The following is a 6,321-nucleotide window of genomic DNA, read 5'->3' on the forward strand; positions in this document are numbered from 1 at the left end:
CCAATGAAGAAATGTCGTGTAGAAAACCACTTCTCCACATGGAGAAAGCGGGACTCTCATGCATGAAGATTGTAGAATTCCTTGGTACCCAAATATTCCAGCAGACCATAAACACAGCTTTCGGAAAGAAAGACTTGTCAAAGTCTTTCCTTGCTTGGACAACAATTTTGCTCATATCACCCCCAACGCCCAATTGATCTAGCAATAATTCCTAACTCTAGCACTTAAATTACACTATAAAGGATGTTGGAATGCCCGCTTCCATGGCACCTCACTGGCGGAGAGAGCCTCCTCCAAGCCATCTGATCTGCACGGACGGCTTATATTCGATTGACCTGGCTGGAGGGTCCATGACGGGTGGACCGTGTGCCCTCTCGGGGTCACCGTCATTGGGCGCCGTCAGGCGCGCCCGCGAGGGCCCTATAGCGGACGACACGCGCCCGAATGACCCGCTGGTAGGTCAATTATGGGTGGACCGTGTGTGCGCACATGAGGCCACTACCATTGCGCGTCCGCGGCTGGCGACCGAGTCGTATGCTCTCTCGCCTGTGCGCGACCGCCTGGCCTCACCCGCTTGCCCGGACAATGACGGGCGAACCTTGGGTGGCCTCCTGGGGCCACCGTCATTGGGCGCATCCGCGAGCAACTCTTCTCACAGTGCCCCGCGCGCAACGGCTCAACAATCCATGTCTCGGCATGTACACCCAGTGGCGGGCTGGTCTGGTCTTACCAGCTCGGTACTGGGCAGGGTGGTCGCGCGACACAACTCAGTCGTGTGGCTGGCTGTCCAAGCGCATGGAGCCGGCAGGGGCCAGACGGGCCTGGTTGGCAGCGGTATTGGCCCCCGTTTGTGTCGGTTACTCGCCTGACCCAGCCAACGCCTAGGTTTTTTGTGAGGCATGAGCTAGCAACCCATACCCGACTGGCTTGCCCGTGAGGGTAGTTGACATGTGTTGCGTCAAGGGCGATTCAACCTTTTTCATAGGTCGGTTCCTGGGCAATTCTGTCATTTTCTGTTGTCGGTTTTTTTTTCATATAAGTTTGTTGCTTTATGTTGCAGATTGTGTGTCGCGGGAACTGGATTCCCTCTCATTTCGATCTAGATCTCTTGCTTCGAAGGCCCCTCATCTGTTTCTATTGGTGGTTTGTAGCATCTTTAGGTGGACGCTGGCGAGCACGACGACAGGCAGACTAAGCGTCGCCCGTGCATCGAATGGTCCTCACCATGGAGGCCGTCAAGGGCGGTGATCACCAAGGTGTATAAGGGCGTGGGGTGGTGTCGTCGGCAGCCCGCTGGGGGTGTTTGATACGTTTTGAACGTCTCTATAATTTTTTATTGTTTCATGCTATTATAGTAAACCGTTCGAAATCAATGAAAACACACACATATACTAGTGGTTGGGACGCCACCATGTGGCGCCGCTTGAGAAAACTGTGCGCACATTTTCATTTAAAAAAATACATAGAGTCCTCGCCTCCGTCTAAAAAACATCTGATACGGCCAGGGCTAATGTGAGCGTTTCCAATGTTCTTGATACTTTTCCACAGGTCTATGGTTTAGAGGCCAGAGGTGTGTATGTAGCAAAATATGCTAGATTTGAGGAGAACCACGAGCAGGAGGTTGCAACTCTAGCTGAAGATACATCCACGCATGTTGATGCCTTGCATGTCTTAGGTACAAATCAAGCAAAGAAGGATCGGCTGGACGTATGCATGTTGGTTAGCTAGAGAAAAAAATCACAAGACTCCCACACGTACAAATACTATTTTGGAGGGTTCAGTTTGCATGATATATATGTACGTCAAGATTCCTATTTTTTAGTAGATGATCAAGAAGTTAAAGGAAAGGGTGCAGATATACTATTTCTATTCTTACCGTGCAAAGAGAAATTCAACGAAGGTGCATGCAGAACGTTGGACGCGCGGAGTCTATTTTCTTTGAAGGAAATTGGCTGGGGCCCACCAGCCATGCAGGCAGAAAATATGGCACACTTAATTCTACAGTCGGTTTGTTAGTTATAGATAGAAATAAATAACTTGCCGAGATGTAAAAGGAAAGTACTTTTCCGTTTTAGGAGAGTCCGGATTTTATTTGAGTTAGAGATAGAAGGTCGGTTTGCTTTTCAAGACAAGTTAGATGGTTGGCTAGTATATAAAGCCAAGATGCGTTCAATGTAACTCAGGTTATATTTTATGAATAAATACGATGTGTTTTTAGGGTAAATACCCGTATCGAGTTTTGTGGGAAGCTGTCTAAAAATCCCTAAGTTTTGAGGAAGTTTTAGAAAACCTCTTTGTTGCGATTTCTGCGAGAAAATTGTTTTGTGCGTGAGTACCATCGTCGAGACTGGTTTTCTCGTGCTGGACCGTAAGGTTCAATCCCCCTACTTCACGTACATCGCGTGCGCGGGCAAGAGATTACTGCCGATGAAGGAGGAGTGTCGTGAAAGGTCGGGCCGCAACAACGGATCGGATCTCGCCACGAGGTTCGGTCTACATCAGGTGGTATTCAGAGCATCAGGTTGTTCACGACACTATGGAGAAAATGGCGAGCGCACCGTTATTCAGTAAGTTAAGCTATGGATTTCAGTTGGAGGAGGAAGGTCGGTGGGCTGGGCTTTTTCATACTCGTGTTGTGGTACAGGGGAGATCATGTGCCATGACAATTGACCACATGAGTCTGATCAATGCTGCAAGCATCAAGATGGTGGAGAAGCTAGATCTACCAATGACACCGCGAGTGCAACCATACTTGTTTCGTTGGGGTCATGAAGAGCTCAGTGTCACACATCAAACAAAGATACCGTTTTTGCTGGGAAAATATTTTTGCACGGTTTTGTGTGACGTGATTCCGGCACCCATGGTTTCATGTCACTTATTGTTGGGAAAGCCATGGTACAAAGAGCACGATATTGCGTACGATTGCCAAACACAGACATATACCGTCAAGATGGGTAAGAAGTATGTCCTCGTGCCCATGGGTAAGGATCGTTTTACTGCTTGGAGGAGAGACCATCAGAAGAAGTTGAAAGAAGAGAAAGATGCAGAAGAGAATATGATCGAGACTACAAAAAATTCTATGGTTAACGTTCAATCCGTACATCAAAATATTAGTGCGGAGATTGAGCCAAAACCGAGGACGGTTCGTTTCAAGAGGGAGAAGATGATACGGCCAGGGCTAATATGAGCGTTTCCAATGTTCTTGATACTTTTCCCCACAGGTCTATGGTTTAGAGGCCAGAGGTGTGTACATAGCAAAAAACATTAGATCTGAGGAGAACCACGAGCAGGAGGTTGCAACTCTAGCTGAAGATAGATGCACGTATGTTGATGCCTTGCATGTCTTAGGTACAAATCAAGCAAAGAAGGATCGGGTGGACGTATGCATGTTGGTTAGCCAGAGAAACAAATCACAAGACTCCCACACGTACAAATACTATTTTGGAGGGTTCAGTTTGCATGATATTGGTGTATTTCAAGATTCCTATTTTTTAGTAGGTGATCAAGAAGTTAAGGGAAAATGTGCAGATATACTATTTTTATTCTTGCCGTGCAAAAAGAAATTCAACGAAGGTGCATGCAGAACGTGGGACGCGTGGAGTCTATTTTTTTGAAGAAAATTGGCTGAGGCCCACCAGCCATGCAGGCAGAAAATATGGCACACTTAATTCTACAATCGGTTTGTTAGTTATAGATAGAAATAAATAACTTGCTGAGATGTAAAAGGAAAGTACTTTTCCGTTTTAGGAGAGTCCGGATTTTATTTGAGTTAGAGATAGAATGTCGGTTTGCTTTTCAAGACAAGTTAGATGGTCGGCTAGTATATAAAGCCAAAATGCATTGAAAGCAGGTTATATTTTATGAATAAACACGATGTGTCTTTAGGGTAAATACCCGTATCGAGTTTTGGGGGAAGCTGTCTAAAAATCCCTAAGTTTTGAGAAAGCTTTAGAAAACCTCTTTGTTGCGATTTCTGCAAGGAAATTATTTTGTGCGTGAGTACCATCATCGAGAATGGTTTTCTCGTGCTGGACCGTAAGGTTCAACCCCCCTACTTCACCTACATCGCGTGCGTGGGCGAGAGGTTACTACCGCTGAAGGAGGAGTGTCGTGAAAAGTCGGGCCGCAACAATGGATGGGATCTCGCCACGAGGTTCGGTCTACATCAACATCCCAGAAAAAAAAATCCTCACCTTCATCTAAAAGGAAAGAAAAAAAGAACAAAAAAAACACCGCAGCCTACCAGCGAGCGCCACTTTGCATAGCCCTCCATTTAAAAAATATCATAGGGCCTCAACTCCATCTAAAAAGAAAAAATATATTTAAAAAATAATCCTCACCTTCATCTAAAAAATCAAAAAGATTTCTCACCACGGCCAACCAGCTTGCGCCACATGGGATAGCTGGTTGGCCACCCTTCATGCGACGCTTAATGGGTTTAATATAAAAAGAATGACTATTCTGATCACAACGCCCTATATAGGAGGCGCGGAGGTTCTTCCAAAATCTGAAAACCTGAACCGAGCACCCAATTAAAAGAAAAGGAAAACGCACCCAGCCCGACTCTTCCCCAACCTCCCCACTCCTCGCGTCTCAACCCTACAACAGTCGTCCTGCCCACTCCTTGGACCTCCCCGCCGCCACGTGCCCTCCCCGGACCTCCCCGCCGCCACGCGCCCTCCCCAGGAATCCCCACCATCGCGCGCCCTCCCCACGCCCTGCCCCTACCCTACCCCTCGCCCCGCCTCCCGCTTCCCCTCCCCGCCTTCCTCCTCTTCCCCTGCCTTCTTTCCCGGGGTCGTCCCAGGCCTCCGCGCGAAGCAGCCGTCGCATACGGATCGACCCGCCGGCGACGCCCGCACCCTCCCGCTGCCTAGCCCCCGCTGTTTTGGACCACCCCTCACTGGACCTGCCGCACGCCACCCGGACGCCTGAACCGGACCCCGCGCCAGGAGTCGGCATCATCCTAGTACAGCCGCTCCACCGCGGCCTGGATCCGGCTGGCACCGCCCGTGCTTGACCTGGACCTGGCGACGACTCCTCTCTCCTGCCTCGGGCTCCTCTTTCTCCATCGAGCCTTTCCTCCCTGCGAGCAGACAACTCTCCTCCCAGCGCTCCTCCTTCGACACCCCACCCAGCCCGGCGCTCCACTAGCAATGCCCTCACCCCTCCCGGTCCTCAATCGACGCCGCCCCTATGAAGGACAACCATGGCATTCCACTCAAGCCACGCGGCTCCTCTTCAGTGTGAAGTATTGCCCCTCCATCTCTACACTGAACTCTTCCCCCATGAGGATTTGAACTTCTTCGAATTTGCCCAAAAATTGGTTCTGTATATTTGGCTTCTGAAAAAAAGTATTCTGAAGAGATGTTTTCCCCACATGTTACAAGAGGAACTCCTTCATTATCTTTGCTTCTCTTGATTTTCTTGGGTCATCGAGATTTTACTCATCGACAAGTTAAGCAGAGTTCTCATGGCAGGTCAAACAAAAGATGCCCATGGCGCTGTTTCTGTCGCCATCCCCAGCTGCGAGACCTTTTGTTCCCGTTGTCACCACAAAAATAGAGCACACAAAAGACTTGGGTGCTAGTCACCATTCACCTCCTCAAGAACCTCTCCGCTTCTTGAGAGTTACTTGCGGCTTTTCATGACCATATCCACGCAATTTGTTATTTTGCCCAACCACATATATATGTGTGCATGTTTCCATTTTTGCCAAATTGTATTCTCTTGAGCTTTTGTTTTGAAAAACAAATGTGCATGTGAACGTGAGAAAAAAGTCTGTACAAAGAAGTTCATGTATTACTTCTCATAAGGTTCATGTATTACTAAGTGTGTGCACATATAATTTCCCTCTCCACATATGTGTGTATGTCTGTTTGTGTGTTCTGCCAATTCCACTTTAGCTTTGACCAAGGTTCACCAGCCAGGTAAACAAAATAGTTTGGCACATAGAAGTTCAATAGTACCAGTGGGGGCAAAAAACTGGGGTTTTGATATGTTGGTTTCAGTTTCAAAAATCCTCTAGAAAAAATGCAAAAGAAAAATGGAGCAGGGGTTGCAGACCTCAAGCCCTGTCTCCACTTCGTGGCTTCTTGTTCTCAAAGCACAAGCTATTGCTACTACTAGTAAACTGTTGATGCTCGCTATAACAGGCAGAGGGGCATTGCCCCACTGCATGGATGCTTGCCTGCTCATTGAGCGTCGCAACAGTCCACCCCGAAGCTGAGTTTACAAAATAAGAAGGAAAGCCATTTCACTGAGGAAAATCCAGAAGTTCAACTTAAAAAAGGAGCAGTACTATGTGTGTAAACGAAGAAG

Source organism: Triticum urartu, chromosome 6A (genome assembly GCF_056163025.1).
Source record: "Triticum urartu cultivar PI428250 chromosome 6A, HENAU_Tu73, whole genome shotgun sequence".
NCBI lineage: Eukaryota > Viridiplantae > Streptophyta > Magnoliopsida > Poales > Poaceae > Triticum > Triticum urartu.